Here is a 21,077-nt window from a genome sequence, read left to right on the forward strand (position 1 = left end):
CTTGAGGAATCAGGCCTTTCTTACGGCAAAAAGCCAAGTACCTTGCCTTGCAAGTTGACACGACGATATGGCTCACCAGTGCATTAATCCTGTCGTCCAGAGGCCAGAAGGAAGGAGAGTGTAAGAAGAAGCCCGATGTAGAAGAAATGTAATCGATCAGGACGTCTTGAGGGGCTAGTTGGTTCATTCTATTCAGGTAAAAAATTGCGCTGAAATAGAAAGGACACCACAAAGAAGGAACACTTAAACAGATCGAGCGCAAACTACCAATTTTTTACCTGAATAGAATGAACCAACTAGCCCCTCAAGACGTCCTGATTGAATTCATTGTGTTTAACTGAAGCGTTCCATGTCTCAGATTCGTCCGTGAGCACCGAAAATACACAGCAGGATAGCCAACTTCTCTTTTGCCTGTCTAGTTGCTAAGTAGTAAAATACTAGAGTGTGCAGACTCGAGTCATTCGACACATGATACAGAAAGAAATGGCACAGATGACCTGTTCTTCAAATCGTTTTTATTGGAGATGTGTCGAATCTGCGCTGTCCAGTACGTAAAGTTAATAAATAATCTGCGCACACAAGATGAGTCTGCGCACAGAAAAAGAAAAAAAAAACTAAAGTTTACATTTGCGATTGTCCCGATAAGAGCTATTTGTGCACCGTAGCAATCAAAAGCATATACAGCACAAGTTACGTAAAAATGTACATGCAATCAACGGCTGCATGATCCAAATTAAAGGATAGGGAACTTAACAAATCGTGTCTTCATTCAACTTTTTCGTGAAAAAAAAATTGTATATATTCCTAAAGAAGCATTGATTGATATGTGGAGTTTAACGTCCCAAAACCACGATGCTATTATGAGAGAAGCTGTAGAGGAGGGCTCCCAAAATTTCGACGACCTATGTTCTTTAACGTGCACCCAAATCTGAGCACACAGGCCTACAGCACTATTACCTCCATCAAAAATGCAGTCGCCGCAAATCTCGAAGAAGCAATCAAATCCCATCGGGCCACTCCGCATTTCTTGAATTCTTTGCACAGTTTTTTACTTTGGACCTAATATATAGTTCAGTTTGCAGAGGAGATGGCACCACATTCAGGCATCTTTCTTCAAGAAAAAGGTTTCGATTTATTTTTTTCTCTCCTGTAACAGATGTAAAATGTTGCCGAGCGTCATCAATCACAATATATTTTCAGAACTTTATTTTTGATGTTCGCGCAACGCTGTCGTGCTCGCTTAAGCACAATATCTCAACAGGAACAGGTTCTGACGTGCCAAAACCATGACATCGTTTAGGCGCCCCACTTAGTGAGGGACTCCGGTTTAATTATGACCACCTGGGATTCTTAACGTGAACCTACATCTGAGTGCACAGGTGTTGGTGAATTTCGCCCCGATGGAGATGCTGCCACTGTAGCCGGGAATCGAACCCATGACCTCAAGCTCAGCAGTGCAACACTTCAGCCTACTTATGAGGGTGCACAAAATCTGATCACCAAAATTTTGCAGCTCTTGACACATGCGTCATGATTGCGAGCACTTGATTGTGCGCGACTTTTCAGGGTGCACGCTGCGATCATTGTTTTTCCGGCTCAAGTCTACTCTGGTAATAACCTCTCGTGGCCTGCCAATCAATCTAAAACATTTTTTTCATGTTTTTCTAAAATTCGAAGTGAAACGCGAAACCGAAAACTGCTTTTTTGTGCGCTAAAGGGACGTGAAGCTTGGACCCATGGAGGAAGGAAAGGTAGGAGAGGGCATGCCCAGCCGTCACGCTAGGGGAAAAGTGTGGAGGAAATGACATCATGGTGTCCATTTTCACTGGGCACAATGGCGGTGTTGCTAAGGTTATGTATTGCGCAGTGCAGCTGCTCTAGCAGTAGGCGGCCGCGGCTGGCGGCTGCATGTGTGCTGCCCCAGTTCTCATACTGAGCCGTGGCGGACAATATCCGTGCTCTGCGCCACGTTATTGGTTACGCAGTGTTCTCCTGGCAGTTACTGTACTCTTGGCAACGTTTACAAATCCCTTTGTCCATCACAGGGTTTCAACAGTGCATAGAACGAGTGCATATTCATGTGTCGTGTGGCGGATGACGCGGATGAAGCAATTAGTGTTCAGCGAAATTGCATTGGGCACCATGACGAAGCGCAAGGACGACGAACGCCTTGCAGGTCAGTGACGGTTAGGCAGGGATCCTGCTTGTGACAACGGACGACGCTGTATAGCCCAGCAAGACGCAATGAGGACCATGTGAACATACGTAGTTTCGTGTTGTGTGTACATCAACAACTTGCATGTGAGTATTAAAACACCTTTTTTGTTCCGCTTCCTATACTCTTCCCCAACATTGCATGTAATCTCAACGTAACTGCAAATGCGTTCAAGTGTCACTTGCACCATGCTCAAAGTCACCACGGTCGCAGACGGGCGCAGTGGCCGGACGCTGCGTCGGCCGCGTTTCGGAACACAACCGTAGAAGGCGCACGAGCGATCGTGTTGTCTGTACAGTTGCTGAATTAACGACGTGAAAACACTCGCCGTTGTCAGTGCATCTAGCGCGCGTTCTCTTGTACTTGCTTCGTTGTCGGCGAGATGTTACTCGCTGTTAATACTCGGACGAAATGATTTCGCCGAAGGTTTCGCGCTGGCCCTGAGTGTTGAGCCCCGTTCCATTAGTTTCGGATCGTCACGACACGCGCGCTGCGAAGCTCACGTGCTTTCCGAGCCGGAGATAAAGTCGTGCCTTCTGCTTTACATTCGGATGTACACAAGACAGGAGAATTTACCCAGTCAATATGGCCGACTTCCACCTTCATCGCGGCTTCACAACAGTGACGTCAGGGCCTCTCCTACCTTTCCTTCCTCCATGCTTGGAACGAAAAATGGAGAAAAGCCATTGCCACAGGCATCGACGTCTGTTGACGATTGCAGTGCGACTACGTCAGGAGGGGGAAATAAAAATTAAAAACTCAACATATTTTTTTCAAATAGTCGTAATTTTATATATGTCAGTGTTAACTCAAAATGTATTATACTGCTTATTTCCCAGCTGGGTAAATGAATGATTGCCTCATTTTTGGGTCGAGTGCCATAAATAGGGGAGGGGGAGCGTATCTATGCAAGCTTCTATTAGCTCTTGTTTAGTTCGGCACATTGCCGGGTCAATGAGACATCGCTCATTTTTGCGTGGCCGTTATTACCCCTTATTTGGCATGATAAGAAAAAACAGTAAAAATAATTTTTTTGCTGAATCATTTTTTTTAGAACCACCACAGAACCACTAAAACAAGTTTCATGATGTTTCGCGAAAGACTAAAAAAGTTAGAGGAGGTCAACAATTTTGTTGATCTGCCAGTTAACGGTTAATAGGCTGGGTTCGAAAAAAAATCCCAGCATATCCACGGAGTGAATGATGATGAGTGGGGCGAAGCATTCATCTGTGCTTGCGCCTGTCCGTGCGTCCGTCCTTCCGTCTGTCCATGCATCCGTGCTTCCAATCGTTTTTGCTTCCATTCGTCCATGCGTCCGTGCTTCCAGTCGTTTTTGCTTCCATCCGTCCATGCGGCCGTGCTTCCAGTCGTTTTTCCTTCCATTCCATCCGTCCATGCGGCCGTGCTTCCAGTCGTTTTTCCTTCCATTCCATCCGTCCATGCGTCCGTGCTTCCAGTCGTTTTTCCTTCCATTCAATCCGTCCATGCGTCCGTGCTTCCAGTCGTTTTTCCTTCCATTCCATCCGTCCATGCGTCCGTGATTCCAGTCGTTTTTCCTTCCATTCCATCCGTCCATGCGTCCGTGATTCCAGTCGTTTTTCCTTCCATTCCATCCGTCCGTGCGTCCGTGATTCCAGTCGTTTTTCCTTCCATTCCATCCGTCCATGCGTCCGTGATTCCAGTCGTTTTTCCTTCCATTCCATCCGTCCATGCGGCCGTGCTTCCAGTCGTTTTTCCTTCCATTCCATCCGTCCATGCGGCCGTGCTTCCAGTCGTTTTTCCTTCCATTCCATCCGTCCATGCGTCCGTGCTTCCAGTCGTTTTTCCTTCCATTCAATCCGTCCATGCGTCCGTGCTTCCAGTCGTTTTTCCTTCCATTCCATCCGTCCATGCGTCCGTGATTCCAGTCGTTTTTCCTTCCATTCCATCCGTCCATGCGTCCGTGATTCCAGTCGTTTTTCCTTCCATTCCATCCGTCCGTGCGTCCGTGATTCCAGTCGTTTTTCCTTCCATTCCATCCGTCCATGCGTCCGTGCTTCCAGTCGTTTTTCCTTCCATTCAATCCGTCCATGCGTCCGTGCTTCCAGTCGTTTTTCCTTCCATTCCATCCGTCCATGCGTCCGTGATTCCAGTCGTTTTTCCTTCCATTCCATCCGTCCATGCGTCCGTGATTCCAGTCGTTTTTCCTTCCATTCCATCCGTCCGTGCGTCCGTGATTCCAGTCGTTTTTCCTTCCATTCCATCCGTCCATGCGTCCGTGATTCCAGTCGTTTTTCCTTCCATTCCATCCGTCCATGCGGCCGTGCTTCCAGTCGTTTTTCCTTCCATTCCATCCGTCCATGCGGCCGTGCTTCCAGTCGTTTTTCCTTCCATTCCATCCGTCCATGCGTCCGTGCTTCCAGTCGTTTTTCCTTCCATTCAATCCGTCCATGCGTCCGTGCTTCCAGTCGTTTTTCCTTCCATTCCATCCGTCCATGCGTCCGTGATTCCAGTCGTTTTTCCTTCCATTCCATCCGTCCATGCGTCCGTGATTCCAGTCGTTTTTCCTTCCATTCCATCCGTCCGTGCGTCCGTGATTCCAGTCGTTTTTCCTTCCATTCCATCCGTCCATGCGTCCGTGATTCCAGTCGTTTTTCCTTCCATTCCATCCGTCCATGCGGCCGTGCTTCCAGTCGTTTTTCCTTCCATTCCATCCGTCCATGCGGCCGTGCTTCCAGTCGTTTTTCCTTCCATTCCATCCGTCCATGCGTCCGTGCTTCCAGTCGTTTTTCCTTCCATTCAATCCGTCCGTGCGTCCGTGCTTCCAGTCGTTTTTCCTTCCATTCCATCCGTCCATGCGTCCGTGATTCCAGTCGTTTTTCCTTCCATTCCATCCGTCCATGCGTCCGTGATTCCAGTCGTTTTTCCTTCCATTCCATCCGTCCGTGCGTCCGTGATTCCAGTCGTTTTTCCTTCCATTCCATCCGTCCATGCGTCCGTGATTCCAGTCGTTTTTCTTTCCATTCCATCCGTCCATGCGTCCGTGATTCCCGTCGTTTTTCCTTCCATTCCATCCGTTCATGCGTCCGTGATTCCAGTCGTTTTTCCTTCCATTCCATCCGTCCATGCGTCCGTGATTCCAGTCGTTTTTGCTTCCAATCGTTCCAGCCAGCCAGCCAGCCAGTCAGCCAGCCAGCCAGCCAGCCAGTCAGTCACTAGCACATTGTCTCTGCCCTACTTTCCACAGAAGATGACTTCATCAATTCTTCCAAAGAATAAGATAATTAAAATAAAGATAAGATAAAATATTGATAAGATAAAAATTAAGAGTTCTATGAAAATACACTCGCGTCATTCCACTTTGAAACACACCTTATTCCTGGCACAATGTTTTTATGGGAAAAACTACTCGGTATTCATGGCTCCGACATCACACGCAACAGCTTGTCTCGTTTTATTGGCGATGAAAATGTCACAGTGTCTAACAATTACAACGCTAAAAGCGCGTTACCCGAAGCGTGCCGAAACCATGCTATTCTACAACGCGCGTCGTGTTCTACAACCTTTGCCTGGCAGCTCAACAATATTGCGAACCATGGTAACAGGCCGCTTTCTCAGCGTCTCAACTAAACAACACCATGACATTCATGCCACAGGTTTCTCATACTTTCTTCTACGTATTTGAAAAATCTCGATTTGCTTACCTTGTTGGCGATCTTGGAACGCGATGCAGGAATCCGTCGTTGTCAGAGGACGTCAGCGAACCACACGTGCTACATTCTCGAAAACAAATCATCAACTGGCGCTCTTTGTTGTCTTATTTACAAGCTAGAATCAAGAGCACATGTCCTTTTGCCGCTAAACTAGGCAAAACAAGCTCACATTATGCGTGCATTTTGAACATGAGTGGTTTTTTCTTGGGTGTACAATATTGTTGATCTGCGGGTTAATGGGTTAAGGCGTATATGCCGTAGTTTATTTGCCTATGTGACGTTTACTGGCGCGCCATTTCAGAGGAGAACTAGATCACAGAATGTATAGATAGCCGTTTCTGTGAATGTCGACTGCCTTCGCTGGCGCACGGCAGGCGTGCCCTCGTCTTTGGTGACGATGAATGTGACATGCTAAGCAACGAGACGCTGTACTCTACGGTTACCAAAGCGATATTTTCAAGACATATGTCTCACTGTAGCGGTGTTCTATGATTGGGCAACGTGAGTTTTTGAACTGTTATTCCTTTTGCGTGAACATTTGTGGAAGAATTCATCTGTGAAGTTTTCGGTGTGTATTGCAAGAAAACCATTCGGCTAAAAAAACTACTTTGCGTCCACAATCTTGCTTATTGGACTTTCTTTTTTTTCTCGCGCACACGAATTGGGAGCTATAAAAACACAATAAAATCACATTTATTACGGCACGTAAAAGGTGAGCAAATAATGCTTTTGGCGCTACGTAGGACAAATATACAACCTCGCAACCACTTCCAGTTTTGACTTCATAGTATTTTTAATTTCTTAGCTGCTAGCTGTCCTCTCCATACGCAGATGGCGACGGCATAGCAACAAGCCGTGAACTACTGGATACATGGGATTTTATAGAAGTAACGGTTCTAAGTTACATATACCTCTCATGGCCTTCAAGATCGGCACACAGGTTTTGGAGGCAATGAACAAGGGCCCATCAAAATGCTGTAGCAATTGCACTTTTTCGAGGAATACAGCCGCGATAAACGAAAACGTGACAAATTATGCACCGAACGCAACAAGCTGTAAGCTACACGTGATGAATCAAGTATTTACTTCTAATTTTAGAATTCTCACTAAGTTCCATCGGGCCTGCCAAAATTGCCATACCCAACGGTATTTCCCGTCATCCCGGCCGGATATTGGGTAAAGTTTTCAACAAGCATTGGTCACCCCGTATTTTAAACTTTAAGAAAAATGAGGTTAACGATTTTGAGTACTTGGTACTCTACTATGGGAGAGAAAAGAGCCGTCCCGTGGGTCACAGGGATAGAGAAGACCCGTGCCACTACAGATACGAATATAATGTCTGCGTTAAGCTCACGAAGTAACGCTTACGACAAATTTCTCATTCGAACATAGCCTACCTTCTGACCCTAGGCAGACAACAGATGTTTTTCAAGCGAACTTAGCACAAACTGGAAAAAACTCAAGTTTTTTGCGAGTTTCTTTTTTCATTTTCATTTTCCGACAATCTTTATAAAGAAAAGTTAAGCAATGACGTTATTCCTGAGAAAACATTGCTTTAGTATTGCCGTAAGTTTCTAGCGACCAACACTGAGCGAGAGACAGACAGATTACTGTCGGTAGTTGTGTCGCAAGTATTTTTTTTCTCTTCTTTTCTCTGTTTCTTTTTATGGCTTCATCTATTACTTTAACGTTCGTTCTATTTTTCCCCTTCTCTCGTCGTTTCCCCTTCCTCGTTTCTTTATCTTGCTTCTGTCAATCTTTCACTCTCTCTCTCTGTGATATATATATATATATATATATATACAGTCAATAATGACATTAACACGTAATGCCATTCGAAGTGAATGGCAATACACGTGCTATGTGAGAAGGTATTACTCATCCCACGCCGGGCAAATTGACGCAAAGGGAAAGCGCACGCCGACCGAGTCAAGGCAATGCGCGCGCTGGATGCAGCTGTATTAGGTGCTAGCTCGGTGACGCGATATATGCCACGTAAGGTGGAAGCCGTTCATAATGGCGTAGCGAACCTCGAGCGGAAACAACTTGGCTGCTAAATAAAAGGAAAAAATAAAAGTACCGAAAGGCGGACGCAAACGTCGATCATTAGGGATAGTGCACGAAGGGTTATTACAGTCTGACAACAATTTAGGCGCTGTGCATTATCATCCATACTTGGTCGAAATAGCCCCTTTCAAAGCATCGACAGTCGTGTATCATTGCACATCGACTGCACGATTCATTGAATGATGAGTCTTCATCTCTTCCCGAAGAATGTTGTTAGCGATACGAGATGTGCTCAGAAGAAGATCTGGCCATTCAATTAAGGGGGGCCGATGGCCTGAAGTAACACCAGAGAGAGAGGCGTGGTCATGACATCATCGGGTGTCAGAACATAGTGTGTCAGAACTTGTTATCGGGTGTCAGAACATGTGTGTGGTTATCATTACGATTTTATGTGTTAAACTGCAGCTTTAAGACATAAAATGATCATGATAACCCATTACAAATGGTAAAGACTTCACAGGACTTATCGTGGGTCACCCATTACAAAAGGCACAGACTTTACGACGTATATTCTACTAATATCACGTAGTTGGTGCCTAAAGGGTTCGAAAACATTTGACTGTGTGGTAGACCACCTGCTTGCGAAGCAAACGCCTTGGGTTAAGCCCTCCATTGGAACCAAAACTTTTTTATCATGTATTTATTTGCATTTTCCTACATTTTTTAGTCACGCACAAGATGACCAATTTCCCCTCATAACCAATGATGCCTAAGCCGGAATTTCTGCCAAAGACCTCTTTAACGCTATCGCGTTGAGAAAATTCGTCCTAAATTAGTATGAGCGGTGATTTTTCTGTTGTTTTCACTGCAATGGGACATCCTGCCTTTTTCCCATATAAACAACTGTTCTCAGGTTGTCTATTGACAATATAATAAACAAGAATAAATACTTAGAAACCTATCCAAGGAAAACGTCATCACTTGCATCGTGAAGGCAATGAATCGGTATAGAATTGATATCAAGTACGGTCGGGCCATTAGTGTTTGTCAGAGACTACAATGCGGACATCAGAACAGTTGACGACTGCTGGCTAGTCTCGCACACGACGTCTCGTTACAATCTCTGGGTGCAGCTCGTACGACAACCAGCGTCCCACCACCATCAGAGGGACCTGTATGGACATTGCTTTCTCCAGTTTCAACTACAACCTCTCATGCAAGATCCTCTCGCCACGTACTTCACCAACCACAAGATTGTAATCTTCTAAGGAAAACGCGAACCCACAGCTTTGTAATCCATGACGTAATCCTCGTATAGGTTTATCGATATGTAAATGATTATGTCTTGTATGTATATAAATGCATAGATATGTGAACAATAATCATCGTGTATATAGAATCACCCCTATAACAACGTGTTCAATCCTATGATGTGTGGGCGAATATTTCACGGCTTTTTAGATAAGCACTGCAGCTTTTTCCCACTGATTATCGTTCACTTCTTGAAGGTGGCGGGATTATTTATGGCATTTATTTCCATAAGCCATATATTGCACCACCTGATCACTGTAACTACGTAAGTCTGATTACTATAAATTCATTGCGTATGCATATAGCTTGTACAACACAGAGTTCCTGTGAGAGAGAGAGAGAAAGTACCTTTGGAACATTTCAGCCAACAAGTCCTCAGGAACATTAAACATTGAAGTGATTCCCTCTTGAAGTTGCAAGCCGAAATTAATTGAGTAAATGCTTACGAGTACATAATCATTTATTTGTGGATCTTTCTTTTTTAGGTTCACACCAAAACGCACGCTGTGCTATCCACATTTGATGTTGACATCGACATTGATGGCGGGCAGCGTGAACAGCGCGCTTAGCATCACGTTAGCCAAGCACACAGCTTTCTTACTTCGACGTTGCAGGTGCACCGCGCATGACGTTCGGGTGCCTCCAATGCGCCCAGAGCTTAACGGTGGAGGTAGGACATGCACGCCCATCAGCTGACAAGACAACAAAGCTCGGTAACAATGGACAGCCGCAGGCTTGCTTGTTATTTTACCTGCCATTGATAACAGTACATTATACTGAACGTGCCTAAGTATCAAATTAAAGCAGCCATAAAAGTAGGCGGGGAGTGAACAGTCAATTGTATTCGACACACGGGGTCTTCAAGTCACCAATTTGGTGCAATCAATGCCTGAAATCTTTCTTCAGGGAGGTGGAGAATGGGGGTTCAACCATACTTTACGCATTTTTATGCGTGCCTTTGTCGGTGTGCGTGTATATATATATATATACGCAAGCGAAGTTGAAATTCTTTGGGGGAAGGGCGTTGAAACGTCCTCCCCCCTTCGCCCGGCTACACCAATGCCTAGTGCGCACTTACACCACTTAAAGCATACTTTTTATTCTATGATGTTACTCGAGAAGTTCAACTGTGTATTACTACAATGTAATCGGTCAATTCAATGTGGCTGGTATCAGCGAAGCTACGTCGGAATAGGCTACGTAGGAAAAAACCACGTGGGAATAGGCGATGTAACATGAAGGCCTTTTGTAATGGGTGGCGGGCTTTAAACCACGAAGTCATTAGATAATCGCATGTTCTGACGCTCGATGGTAAAGCACGCTTGTGCCAGGCAATATTGCTCCGATGTGACATGTTGTATTGTGAAGCCTGTTCACAGGACGCGTTTGTTTGTAAAGCATGAATGTTATTTTTTCTGCATTTCCAAGCAGACGAAGTTATTTTCGCGACATTTCCTAGCAGTAATTTTGGCTGCGTGGTAGAAAACCTGCTTTGCACGCAAACGGCCTGGGTTGGATCCTCACTCAGACCCGCAAACTATTATTATTTGTTGCAATTACATGTTTCTCTATTTTTCGGTAACGCACAAGATGTTCTTTCGCTCAAAACCAAAGACACCGACACCGAAATTTCTGCGAAACAAGCTCTTGAACACTATCACGTTAAAATATAAGATACAGAACGTTCGTGGTTGGAACCCGCTCCGGAGGATGCTTTTCAGCTATGTTCACTCAGATTACTGTATGTCATCGATGTAGTCGTGGGGTCATTTGAGGGTTCAGCCTCAGCTCCTACACCAACACATTTACATTTTGTATGCATTATGCAGGATGCCCCGTCCGCCTCAGTAGAAGACCAGTGGCTATGAAGTGCTCGGCTGCTGCTCCGAAGATTGCGGGTTTATCCCGACCGCGGTAGTCGCATTTCAATGGGCGTGAAGTTCTAGATGGCCGTGTACTGTGCGATGTCAGCGCACGTCAAAGAACACCCCATTTAGTCAAAATTTGATTGATTTATTTGTGGGGTTTAACGTCCCAAAACCACCATATGATTATGAGAGACGCCGTAGTGGAGGGCTCCGGAAATTTTGACCACCTGGGGTTCTTTAACGTGCACCCAAATCTGAGCACACGGGCCTCAACATTTCTGCCTCCATCGGAAATGCAGCCACCGCAGCCGGGATTTGAACCCGCGACCTGCGGGTCAGCAGCCGAGTACCTTAGCCACTAGACCACCGCGGCGGGGCGTTTTTAGTCAAAATTTCAAGAGCACTCCACTACGGCGTCTAATAATCATGTGATGGTTTTCGGACGTAAAACCCCAAATATTATTCTTATTACTACATACAGGGTGCCCTAGAAATTTCAGCCAGAGTAACGATATGCCGACACACGCAGTGACAACGCGACCAAACTCATGTTGCTGATCGACTGCTACCTGGAGTGAATCAGACTTTTGTGTGTGTGTGTTCTGAGTATTTGCTTAATTATGCGGCATTAAAACAAACTTTGGGTCGACGATGCCGGGCCAAATATTCAAATGAAATAGTTTTAGATCAGTTTGTATAATGTCTAATTGTACAGCCTCTAATTTATTATCTTAATTTTTACTGTTTATTCGCTAAGTACATGCGTCGGCGAAATAAAAAAAAAACGCTTGATGAGCCCGGTCGAGGGCCAGTGCGCACGGTGATTCTATATGTGCACACATACAAGCACGCACGCGAAATTTCTGGGCTTCGCCGTGGTGGTTATTGGTGTTACGTTATTTTTTAAACCTTCACTTTTTATGAAGCCGCCATTATGTAGTTGAGATTGTTTCTAACTTGTAACTATCGCGCATATGAAGTTTCATGAAAATCAATTCACGTTTTCGAGAGAGGGTAGAACGAACTTGAACTTTAAAAAAACGATTTGAGAAAAATGAAGTTTTGCGTGAGCATACTGCTTACGCCAGAGAGTGCGTGGCGCACTTCAGCGCGGCATTTGAACCACTTGAAGCGGCCGCTTGACGTTGGGCTCTCACATTTAGTTGCTCAGGGTATAGTGGATCTCGTGGCGTCGAAATTGCGAATTTGATTTTTTTTTCTTAGGAGGGGGTATCTACTATAACCCTCTACATGCGTGTTGTATTAACTCAAAATTAGCTAAAGGATTGGTAGCGCCTAATTTACTGTAAGTATACGGGTGAACAGTTTCTGAAAAAGGCCCACCTGTCAACTTCGGCAGTGCTCGCGTGCAGGAAGCGAAGCGTGTTGTACCGAATCAGTGAAGCTGTGGCAAATAGAGGAAGCCATTTTCACTAAGGTGCTCAGTGGTTTTTGAGGGAAGATGTCCTTTATTGAAATAAGGGTAAAGAACTCCATAGGTCAAGAATAGAAGAAACACATATGGTGCTTGGACTACACTTCTAAGTGTCGTACGCATTCCTTCTTTTCGTCTTATCTTCTAAGCTAGTTTAGCTTTCTTTAAGTACGATTTAATGAATCAGACGAATCCTAATGCTGTCCATGCGTCTTCGTCCCCTGATATAAGTATTACGACGACAAGCTCCTCACTTGCTCCGCAAAAAACGAAAACGCCCAGGTCATATCAAACACTTCAGAGAGGCTTAGAATATATCTGGGTAGTGTCCTTTGCAGCTAAATCTAATAATTGTCAAGTCTCAAGTATGACCAGATGACAAAGCGGTAAAGAAAGGGTGAGGAGAAGCACCCCCCCCCCGGTATTTTTTTTTTTTTTGAGCCGGGCTCTCCGCACTGTTAATCCGGCCATGGCTAAAGCTATGGAGCTCGGAAGCCGTCTCCCTTTCTTTCGTCTCTTATAGGAGAAATATTTTTCCCCTAAGGCGCCCTACTCCTTAGCCACGTGTTTTGCCTCACGCTTCACCGCCAGCTGCATGGAATAATTGGACGGAGGATACACGAAGAAAACTTGAATGCCAACGTTGCGGCCCCCATAAAACTCGCCCGCTGGCAGTGGCAAACTATTCCAACAATGCCTCGTGGAAGCGTTGGCTGCGCAGAACACTATAATGACAAGTAGGCGACCAGAAAAGTATTGTACTTACTTCGGAAGATGTTGGCCCACAGTCGCTCACGGTAGCCCCCACATTTGTAGCTGCACGGCGGTGCCATAGCCGGCAGAGGAGACAACTCAGAATGAAAGCTATTTTGAAAAAGGCGTACGCACCCGCACAGAGGGCTGCGTAAAAGTGCTTCGGAATCTGGGCCCACGCGAAGTGGGCAGCTACTGTCCCGGATGAGTCGTGCGTGCAGAATGCGTAGTCAAGTTTTCGACGACAATGGCGCTACAGTGCGGAGCTGTTTTCAATTTTTCCTAAAGTACATAATCTTGGCCTATCTTTACGCTACGTCATCTGAGATTGATCCCACAGAAACACGCCTGACACTAGTGCTTATGTTTACAGCTGCGACTTCGGGTGGCTGTGAAGCGTATATAGGCGTGCGCACAGTGAGGTAGCCGCCCCCCTCTCTGATCATCAAAGACGGGCGCCAAATGCGCCCAACATCTTCACTCTGACGTGTTCTGTCCTGCGGGCACTGGCGTAGCCAGGGGAGAGGCTGGAGCGTTCGAGCCCCCTTCACCCAAATTTTGTTTTGTTTTTCAGTTTTGCATGTGTAAACTTATACATAAGCGCTCACATATAAACGCTCACCGAACTTGCAGAAACATCGTCTTCAGTCAATAATCTTCCTCGATAGTGCGCAGTGAGATAAAAGCGTCAAGTCGATAAAATGTTGACTGCTAGTGTTGATGATTCACTCCCTCCGGGCATTCAGCTATCTTTAACGCTTATCTCGGTGATAAACAGACGAGATAGCATATACAGGCTGCTTGCAAACTAGCCTGCACACGTCTGCTTCTAAGATGTACTCTTTCTTTGAAGGCACGTGCAATGCCTCGTTCTGGTCGCAATAATGTTGCTTAGTCGCTTTATGGGGTCTAGTATCCTATAGCGACTCAGGCGAAGTGAGACGCTGAAGTGTAGGACTCCGGATAACTTCGTCCTTTAACGTGCACTAAAATCGTACGACACGCGAGCCTGACCCTACAGCTGATATTGAATCCGCTTCTTTCAGATTAGTAGTGGAGAATGGTTGCCAAGGGATCATCCCGGCGGTATTACTATTCATTTATTTTGTTAGATACTGCCAGACTTCCAGGAAGACCTCAGGCAAGCCCGTGTGCTCAGATTTGGGTGCACGTTAAACAACCCCAGGTGGTCTAAATTTCCGGAGCCCTCCACTACGGCGTCTCTCGTAATCATATAGTGGTTTTGGGACGTGAAACCCCACATATCAATCAATCAACCTCAGGCAAGGCTGAGACATAAGTAACACAACACATGCTCGGGAAAAAAAGATAAAGAAGAAGTACGTGAAGTGATATATTGTGAAATAGTGACATCGACAAATATTTAAAAACAACGACTAAAGAAAAATCGTGGCATTAAGCGCCCAGAAAGCCCGGACCACTCCTATCACAATAATCCACACATCATTAAGCCCATACAAGCAAGATCCCGTACTCAAATTGCACACACACACAAAGTTTCAGCATTCATTCGAACATATCAAAACAATAATATACATGACATCACATTACGCACCACCTATCGCAGTAGTGCCGACGGAGCCATATCTTTTATCGCATGCAGAAAAGAATCAATGTTGCGCCGTGCTACCACTCCATAAGGTATACGTTTCGTGATGTGCGTACTACGTTTCAATAGTAAATTATTCGTGTGATCAACGTGTTCAGGAGCATCCGCAAGCTCTACGCGTGGAGCATCTGATTCGATTATGCGTATGAGATGGAACCAACATAAAGATAACTTTCCAAAGGCACAGCAAGTGACACAGATGTGTGTTCAGACGCTGCTGAATTGTCGTGCACATTTAGTCGTTCAACTTCATTTACATCGTTCTCACAGCCACGACGAAGAGACAATTGACCGACTTGCGGATGAACTGCGACGGCGCTCTGCTGCAGTCGTTGACAGTCTTCTAACGGTTCTGCTTGCCCGTGTGTCAGTCAAGGACCCATCTCAAATGCTGTGCGCATGATACCTGCTCGTCTTATACTCACTTGTGAATGGTGCCATAGATGCACTATTCTATCCAATCGTCCGTCAGTCTCAATGGCGTTGTCTTTAAAATAAATGACGAAAGCAGCATCAATGATGGCTTTAGTAAAACAAAGAAAACCAAACAGTTTATTCAGTATAATCGCGCGGTGCCTGTGCTCCAGCGTGAGAGCTTTGATGAGGCTTGTTATGATGTCGAGCTGCTTGCCTCGAAGATGGGTTCGATTCTCGGGCATGGTAGCCGAACTCCGACATTGGTGAACAGCAACACAATGCCTGTGCAGCAGGTGGAGACATGCGAGGTGCCCGCAATTACCCTGCAGCGTGCCTCGCAATCATGTCGCGCTTCTTAAACGTACATGACAGCATACTTACATGCGTTTCAGGCCGAGTTGTTCATGGGCGATTCCTTTATTAAGAAGTGATTATTTCACCTCCACAATATGTATGTGTATTGGACGCATCGGGGTAACTGCTAGCAGCATTTCTTTTTTTTTCTGTGGGTGCGTGCTTAGGTTAGTATCGAGTGTCGCAGAATATCTCGAATACGCTCGCCCGAGAATACCGCTGAAGCTGTTGCGTTAGATTGTCTTGTGTGTACTTGCTCATATTTCATCACGTTATTTAGCTTTATGATTTTGGGAATGATTTCGGTGCTCCATTTCACTATAAATTCAAGTTTATGTTACAGAAACTGCAACTGATTTCATATAGTGTCTGCGTGCAACATCCTAGTGACTGCGCTGTCAAGCTTGTAAGTTACCAGTTAGATAGCCACCTGATGAATAAATTCTTTCAATGGTTGATTACCCTAGACCAGCATAAATCTGTATATGAACATGACGAGCGAGACCAATGGTTGCTTCACGGAGGCTAAGAGCGTTTTATTATCACGTGGGCCACGAAGCGGCGTGCGCCATCGAAACAGTTCATTTCGAACTTCTGGCGTCTGATTTGCAAACGATTGCTATCGGCAGTGCTCCTATACGGGAAGTGAACATTACCGTTTATGACGTGATGATAAATCGAGTCAACTGTTCGAATAAATCAAGGTATGCGACCACGTAATTCGGACGACTGTTGAGAAGAAATCTGTACACGAGATACGAGTATACCGACTTCTCAGAATTCTGGAAACCATTTTGTTGTTTGTAGCGTAACAGTTTTTATCCACATTATAAGTGATTGTGTAGGAAATACAGATAATTCTAAAGTCTCCTGCACCTCAAAGCGGCATTCTGTGTAATGGGCTACATTATTTGCAAAGGCAGACATAACTTGCTATGGTAAATCGCAATGCTGCGAAATAACTCATTGATGATTGATTGATATGTGGGGTTTAACGTCCCAAAACCACCATATGATTATGAGAGACGCCGTAGTGGAGGGCTCCGGAAATTTTGACCACCTGGGGTTCTTTAACGTGTACCCAAATCTGAGCACACGGGCCTACAACATTATCGCTTCCATCGGAAATGCAGCCGCCGCAGCCCGGATTCGATCCCGCAACCTGAGGGTCAGAAGACGATGTGAATTAACTCAAAACGTCCCGATTTCATTTGTAATACTTCAACACAAATGTTTAATCGTGTAGTCTATGCCAAGTTGTAATGATGTTGGGCCCATTTAGCACGAATATTTTCTTAGCATTGATTTCGTCGAGTACGTGTATGGTGAAAACAACTAATGTCTCGCTGTACTGCACCTTCAAAGTGGATCCATACTTTCTGCAGCTAAGTGAACTTTTAACAGCATTAGGTATACCTTTGCTCTGTACCTTAAGTAATCTGCTAGTCGAAAATTGAGAAGAAATCTCCACCGTATCACTGAAGAGCGGGTACACGGCGGGCTAGGAAGGAAACGACCGTCGGCATGCGTCAGCGGCGGAGCAGCGAGTCCGGGCCGCGACTGCAGCTACGCCAATGTTCCTTCTCGGGGCTAATAGCCCGATCTCGCCGCGAATACCTTACTTGCTATTCTACAAATCGGCGCGCGCCTCCGTCCGGACTCCCTCGAATTGAGACAACGGTGTTTCGCCGACTGTGACTTGGTGTCGCTTTCACCATTTTTTTTTTTTTGCCTTCTGAATCGGCATGGAAGATAGTGCTGCTTGCGATCATTGTGGCAGCGATGAAACGATAGAGCCATTCTGTGTCACCACATGCCCTCGCTAAAGCGTGCACAGACTGCCGCTAGCTGCTGCGTTAGCCCGCCTTGACGACAGACCCTTGCCAGAACAGTCAGTGCTCAAATGCCAATGCGACCTAGCCTTCTTCGCAAAGAAAATCATTCAAGGCCTCTTTGAACTTTTTGCGTGGTAGTGGCCTATTAAATAGGCTATAGCACCCCCGCTTTTGTTTTTTTCGCCCGTGTACTTTTCTCTTTCCTTCTCATTTTTCGTTCCCTTTCCCTTTAGTGCAAGGTATGCAAACTGGATGCTACAATTGATTAACCTCCCTGCCATTTTCTTAATTTATTCTCTCTCTCTCTTTTGAAACCCACCCTGAAGTAGCTTGTCCTCTCAGTGGTCTTTTTATAATGGCTTCTCAAGACGACTTTAAAGCTATTGTGGTTCATGCTATGATGTGCTTCACAATCTCGTTACTACTGGCGACGCTGTTTTGAGGTTGCATTCCCTTATGAAAAAATTTAAAGTACTTTTATGAACAGGCTAATGTCATTCGATATCACAATCTTTAAACTGTCTAATGTCAGTTTAATGCGCTTCCCTAATGCGTACCTAATGTAAGTCTAGTAGTAATTGGCCACCGTTAGTCTATAGAATTATGACATTAGAGTTTCCGATGACTATAGTCTAGCGTAAGCCTATACAAGCCCGACATGAGAGTTTCTGATGACCATTGGCTGGCGTTAGTCTATAGAGTCCTGACATCTGAGTTTCTGATGGCCGTTGTCTAGTGAAGTGCTATCGAGCATATGCATTAGGTTGACATCAAACATCGCGTTGTAGACTAAGGTCCTATGCTATCAACAGAACATTTGCTGAAAAGCATAGCAATAAATCGCTTCATTATTAATACGAAAGTGTGCACAAATTACAGGATTGTTAAGGAAATACCATCAGATCACTTCCACCAATGAACAGATCATAGTTTTTTACACGTCAGAACCTTTCGAAGCTGATAAATAATGCTGCAAGTATACAGTGCCTGCAGTTGGAAACACGCATTACATTATCGAGCAATTCAGTTCAGATAGGACAATAAATGGAGCTAGTTCGTCCTTGTTTACAATTCTTGCGAAAGTCCTGTTTTATAAGTACAAACAAACAAAGAAACACCAAATGGGACATTTCATGGAATAACTGCATTTGTATTCAATTTTCGACTTTGCACTGATGATAGGGTCTTTTGTAGCACTGTCGTGGTCGCACCGCTGCTGTATTTAAAACCTGCAAGAGAGAACATAAAAAACTTAGAAGGCACTTAAGCATACATTTTAGCGCAGCACATGAATAAACATTACAAATGATTAGTTATGCTTTTATTAAATAGTGATATACACTTATCAATTATATTAAATAATCCCTCTGGATTCAATGCCGAACCACATAGCCTTGACTTCATGCTGCGTTGAAAAAAAAAACTAACCACTATACATCAGTTCAGACGGCTGCCGATTGATCAGTAATTGGAGAGAAGCCAGCTATCACGAACAGAGGAATCAGCTCAGTCAGATTCCATAAGGCAATATTGCAGAATAACCTCCTTTCACGATTCCAATGGCACCCAATGTATGACTACGGCATGCAACAGTGGGTCAATATTCCGCAACTTTGTTTTACACAAAGCTTCCACATCAAAATCCCTCTTCTTTAACTGAGAACTATTGAGGGCTCATGCTCAGAGGTGCAAAGTCATAGGTGTGTGCAGGGTTTTCCTACACTTGGGTGGCAGGGAGGTTCACCATGGCACTCCCCCTTACTTAGTTAAGTAAGCTTCCAATTTTGTAGCCCCCGTCTTAGTTAACAAGTTGGGGGAGAGGGGGGCTGCCCCCACTCTTATGCGGACGCCTATGTGCAAGATGAAATTGAGCAACAAACAGGCACATGAAATGTAGAGCTACGTCTAGGTGATACAGCTACACAACTGTAGTGAAAACAATGAAAAAGTTGTGATTTTTGTAACCTACAGTATATTACACAGATATGCATGTTTAACATGTTACAGGTCGTTTCTACACATCTTTTTACAAGCAACACATTGGAGGAAGCCAGCAAAACATTTTTGTACCCTTGATTATTTTTGCATATTATTCAATAGCTAAAAATTACATTTTTAGGTACCTTGAAGAGGTGACAAAAGCTTTATAAAAAAGGAAATATATCTACCTAGCTCCATGCTTTAGAGTGCACAGTTTCCCATGTTCACTAGCCAGTATTGCAAATTATGAAATTAATTGCTGGTCATTAATAAGCACAAGAGTCTACACTGGGGTGTGTTGGCATTTACTGAACGTCTTGATAGGACAAGGATACGAACTCTTTCTAAAGAAAACTTTCAACAGCAGAAAAAACTTGCACAATCAAAAGGGCGACAACACGAGCTCGCACTACTTAGTGTCCTCTCCCCTTTTCTGCTGATATTTAGCCCTACCTTACAAAAGTTTCTAGGCGATGAATTACCAACCCGACCCAACACTTGCGTTACTCAAGTATTTAAGGAAATAGCACATCACAGTGTTGAACTCATGACTATTTTAGACCATGCAGATGCCTAAAATATCGTCTTAACCCTAACGTCACAAAGATAATACAATTTATAGTGTACGTAGGAGCTCAGCGAGGAAATAAAATGTACACCCAGGAGTGAACAGCATCATGAGCTAAGACGCCGACTCAGAAAAAATAATGGATGCACCAGTCCATGTTTTTTCTTGCACTCTTGTTGCCCCGCCGCGGTGGTCTAGTGGCTAAGGTACTCGGCTGCTGACCCGCAGGTCGCGGGTTCAAATCCCGGCTGCGGCGGCTGCATTTCCGATGGAGGCGGAAATGTCGAGGCCCGTGTGCTCAGATTTGGGTGCACGTTAAAGAACCCCAGGTGGTCAAAATTTCCGGAGCCCTCCACTACGGCGTCTCTCATAATCATATGGTGGTTTTGGGACGTTAAACCCCACAAATCAATCAATCTTGCACTCTTGTTTCCTATCAAGTACGTACCAACATGCCCAGTATGGTCGGCATATATGTACAGTACTCACGGATTGAAACAGGACATTCGTAGCGCGTGGCCGCCAATGCATGTGCCGCTGCTCGTGGGTGCTTGCGGAACCAGGATGTTGCACTGTTGTATAGAGTGGGGGTGAAAACAGCTAAAGAGGAGGCTTAGTCCTTCCGGTCGCTAAAGAGTTGGCATTTAGTTCACAAAGTGCACACTGCCAGCGTGGCGCTGCAAGGCTTGCGCTTTTTTGCATGCATGCAGCCCGAATCGATGGGGACTGTGCGAACCATTCATATTGTGACGCTAGCAGACAACGCTCTCGATCGCCCTTCGAAGATGGGGCACGTAGGCTGTGCAAGTAAGTAATTGGATAACGCTAAGATATTGCGCCTGAAATGCGCTCGTTGACATAATAAATAGCTGAACAAAAGCATAAAAAGTTTTTCAAGCTTTTTGTCACAACGAAAAAGAAAAGCACCAGCCACGGGCCTGTTTTCGTGCAGCAATAAAACAATAACTAAGTACTTTCTTGTCTCGCCCCAAGCAGTGAATAGCGCGGCTAT

General features: G+C 45.0%; 1 protein-coding gene across 2 annotated transcripts in view; it reads right to left on the bottom strand.

Annotated features, from left to right (window-relative positions):
* LOC119175679 (uncharacterized) overlaps window positions 1-13,832 on the bottom strand; it is a 41,333-nt gene extending 27,501 nt beyond the window's left edge. Inside the window, exons 1-2 of one of the 2 annotated variants that reach the window (XM_037426608.2) lie at window positions 13,295-13,832; window positions 12,438-12,498 (exon numbers count right to left, since the gene is read on the bottom strand). The gene's annotated coding sequence lies outside the window, so the exon portion shown is untranslated. The remainder of the gene's footprint in view (window positions 1-12,437; window positions 12,499-13,294) is intronic. The other variant, XM_037426607.2, reaches the window with a different exon arrangement.
* Window positions 13,833-21,077: the final 7,245 nt, after the last annotated feature.

This window comes from Rhipicephalus microplus, chromosome X, assembly GCF_043290135.1.
Source record: "Rhipicephalus microplus isolate Deutch F79 chromosome X, USDA_Rmic, whole genome shotgun sequence".
Classification (NCBI taxonomy): Eukaryota; Metazoa; Arthropoda; class Arachnida; order Ixodida; family Ixodidae; genus Rhipicephalus; species Rhipicephalus microplus.